The following is a 4,387-nucleotide window of genomic DNA, read 5'->3' on the forward strand; positions in this document are numbered from 1 at the left end:
TATCAGAAAGGACCATTCCCTGGAGAAGGATATCAAGCTTGGTAAAGTGGAGGGTCAGCAAAAAAAAAAGGAAGGCCCTCACCGAGATGGGTTGACACTGCGGATGCAACAATGGGCTCAGGTATAGCAAGAATTGTAAGATTACATCCAAGAAAACCCTATGGAACAGTTCTACTCTGTAACACATAGGGTCGCCATGAGTCCAAATTGACTCCACAGCAAGTTTTCTTTTTCTTAATCGGTGTGAAGTGTACTTCATTGAGGTTTTGAGTTGAATCTTCCCAATAAGCATCTTTTCATGTGCTTATTAGTCATCTATATCTTCTTTTGAAAAATGTCTATTCAAGATCTTTACTTATTTTTAAATTGTCTTTTTGTTGTTAAGTTGTAGGAGTTCCTCATATATTCCAGGCTAGCTTTTCATAAAGTAGAAACCGGAGGATTTTTGGTACTCAATTTCTTAACAGCCAGAGTGGCTGTAGTACACCTGACCTGCCGTCACCTTCTCGCATTCCTTTGGCAACGCCAGCAATAGGGCTGGGATGGCAGGAAGTGAGAAGAGAGTGGAGACATTCTGCAGCAATGTCCCTCATTCTCAGGTCTCGTGAGGCCGCTGGGGGCAGCCCCACAGCTATTTTCTGCTTGGCGCTGAGGAGCCTGAAAGGGGATTGGTCCTCTGTCGTGTGTCTATACGTGCCTTGTGTATGCGCATTTCTGCTTGTGCAGGAAAATAGTTACGTGTTGCAGTGCCCATGCAAATGTGTAGTGTGCAAACGTGTAGTGTGCAAACGTGGTTCTTTTTGTTTGCATCACCGCGTCTGCATGCTTGTTCCTTTCTGTGCAAGGCTTCAAGGTTTGGCGCTACCGTATCTTTTTCTTCTAAAGCATTTTCCACATCGGAGCTGTGGGTGGGCCAAATTATCTAAGTGTGTGAAAAGTCTGAGAGGAACCAGTCCGTTCTCAAGTACTTCCCCCTCTGTGGGTCGGCTTGGTTTGGTCTACGACCTCCCCTCATTTCTTGCGACAGTGGTTGCACCCATATCACCCGGAAGTGTTTGTTTTCCAGCCAGCCGCACAACCCGTCATGGAGCGACCCAGCAGCCCGACCCTGTCAGCTCGAACTCCCACAGCCTTGCCGTCTAACTCGGCCTCGGTGACCCTGGCGCAACTCCTGCAGCTGGTGCAGCAGGGCCGGGAGCTCCCGGGCCTGGAGAAGCGCTCCATCGTGGCGACCCCGGGCGAACCCACTGCGTCCCAGCTTCCGCGGAAGCCCAAGCCCTGGGAGTCCGCGGGCTCTGTCGCGTTCTGCACGCCGCAGTCCTAGGCCCGCAACCACACGGCCCGCCGACCCTTGGGTAGAGAGATGACTCCAGAGGAACCCGGCTCGGCCGAGGCATCGACTGCGCCGTCTTAAATAGCACATGGTGGTTCCTGGTGCTCAAGGCTCTTTGCAGCTCGGTTCTGGCAGGCATGACTGTGTTCTGCATGAACTAGGCAGTCTGGATACTGGCCATCGTTATTCATCCTCTGTGCATTCGCCCTGGCCTGTCTCAACTGGACTAAATTCTCCTGGGAGCATCATCACATCATCTGGGTTGTTTTGTATCCGTATTTCTGGACCATGATCCTCAGTTAAAATTTAAAAAAAAAAAAATTGTTTATATAATGGAAGCAAGTCTCATACTTAAGACACATCCATGTTTTCTCATTTATAGATTGCTAGTTGGGATTTGTTTACTTGAGGAAAAGCAGTGCCCTAGGGTCTAACAATTCCTTAATTTATTCTGGTGGTGGTAGAAAAATGAATCTGGAATCTAAATGTTTTGATTTTAGACAGCCATTCTCCAGATGCGTGGTCAATAAAAGGTTTGATGATAGAACAGATCTAGGATGACTTTGAAGATACATTAATTGAAAAAATCCAAGATGGGGAATAGGGTGCAGTCTGCCATGCTTTAAATAGACGTTTGTGTATTCATAGATGGTATCTGGAAAAATTCAAGAAACTGGTAATAGGAATGGGAAGGAGACCACAGACCACTCAAACTTGTATTTTGTTCCACATGTAGTGCAAATAACCTTACAAAATATTTTTAAAGTAATGAAATCCCAAAGCATTATAAAGAGGAGGAAAAAAAAAGAAAAAAAAAAAACGAACAAAAACCCTGGAACCCTTGACTTTGGGAATCAGCTAGGTTAGGCAGGGAGCTACAGATTAGAGCAAAGAGAAAAAACTTCCAGAGCCTCCTGGTTAGTCTCCTTGGTAGGCCATGCAGTTCACTGCATCTACTCTTGCTCCCCCAAAACTGTTTTCGCTGCAAACCTAGAACATAACATTCATTATCAAGAACCATCCACACTGGTATACGCTAATCTACAGACTATACAGTTCTAGCTTTCTAAAATAATAATATTTCTAGACTAACCCATATTTCTAGGAAAAAACAGCAGTGCATAATTTGATCCATTCTTTTATTTATACAACATTTGAAGTAAAAAAAAAACCTTTTATTTAATCCCTTTAACAACAGTAAAACATACAAAGCTAGATGCTATTAGCCCCATTTTAAAGGCAAAAGTGGATGGAAAGGGATCAGTGCAGGAGATGCTGGATAGAGTGGGAGAACAATGTGGAACAAAACTCAAAATCATAAAATAAACCAGGTGGACTGGTCTCATAGAGCCTGGTGAGACTCCAAAAACAATAGCCCTAGTGACCTTTCAGGTCTGGAATTGAATTCACTCCCATGGTATCCAGCCAAACAACAGGCATATAGGGTGAACGTTTGTTTCAGGCAGATATATTCCTTAGAACAATCAATCATGGGAGAACGGAAGGGCAGTACTTGCACAGGGAGATAGCTCAGGGGGCAGGAATGCATAGGAAAGGACACAGGGAAGAAGTAACTACAGGGAAGAAGTGGGAAGACAGCTGTTAGACTGGGGAATTGCAGTTAATGTCATGAAACAAAATGCGTATGAACTCCTGTGCAGAAAATGAATTTGCTCTGTAAATTTTCACCAAAATCACAAAATTAAAAAAATAAAGGCAAGAGTGGAAACACCATTCCCACAATTAATACAAGATCAATCTGGAACATAAATGCTAGGCTTCTATCCTCACAATTACTTTCTTCCCACGACTTTGTGATACATCATTTTAAAGTAATCTGATTTCACAATGCTTTACAGTTTAAGAGTAACATCTACAACAAATCTATTCTTGGCAGGTTAACTCTTAAGCCAAGCAACCTAATTACCTCATAATCTGGCACATTTATTTAAGACTATTATACCTCTAACTCAATTTCACAGCCATGTTTCAGTCCCGCATGAACCAAAATTGTAACAAAGCTGATGAGAAGAGAGGACACTATGGTTAAGCCTTAACCTGACCTGTACACCCTCAACTGCTTAGATGGGAGTTTGAAAGGGAAAGCCTGTTTAAGGTGGTCACTAATGCTAGAGACAAGCAGGATCAGACCCCTTTTGTTTAGGCCTAACATTCCCACAAGACCTTCCGTTAGTCTACTACATCACTGCCAGAAAGGCAGAGGGCAATGCTTCTGGAGTTCATAATATGCAAGGAAAGACCAACACCAAGAAGGGCCTATATTAAGCTACCTAATGCCTTAAACACCAAATAGTGCTCATTTCATCCATGCCAAATCAAGAAAACGGCTCACTCCTTTCTCATCTGGGTTTTAGAAAATTCCATCTTGAAACCCAGACAAAACAACGTGGGTATTTCCCCAAGTTGGTGTAGTGTGGGGAGCCAGGATTTATGCCCCATGAGTTGCTTATCTTGGAGACAGCAGTCTTTGACAAACAAGAAGGCCTTTACTTAAATCTTTCCTTTACTTCCCGGGTGTCTTTGACAAACAAGAAGGCCTTTACTTAAATCTTTCCTTTACTTCCCGCCCTGACCTTTACCGCACTACCCACGCCTTACTCTTTCAAAAAGATACATTGTGAGCTTTCCAGCACCAATCAAAGAAGCACTCTTTACTGTTGTGTGCCGTGGAGTCAAACCCGACTCATAGCGAGTCCTCGTTGGGTTTCCGAGGCAGTATCAGTACGGATTCCTTCCAAGGAGTGGCTGGTGGGTTTGAACCGCCAGCCGCCTGGTTAATCAAGCAAATGCCTTAGCCACTATGCTACCAGAGCTCCTTTGTCACAAGCCGCTTTGTTAGAGGACTAAAAAGGCTCGAGGAGGGACTTCCCCTTTTGAAGAACCTGGAAAGTCCCAAAACCTCACCAATCAGCTTTTGCCAGATCATACACGCGCGCCCTTTTTCTACCTATTAGACACCTGTTATTTTTAAACCTGCCTTTTGTACCAATCATTAACGTCCAACACCACCTTATGTAACTGCCTTTTGAAAAA

Source organism: Orycteropus afer, unplaced genomic scaffold (genome assembly GCF_000298275.1).
Source record: "Orycteropus afer afer isolate SDZICR_OR568_19922 unplaced genomic scaffold, OryAfe1.0 scaffold00034, whole genome shotgun sequence".
NCBI lineage: Eukaryota > Metazoa > Chordata > Mammalia > Tubulidentata > Orycteropodidae > Orycteropus > Orycteropus afer.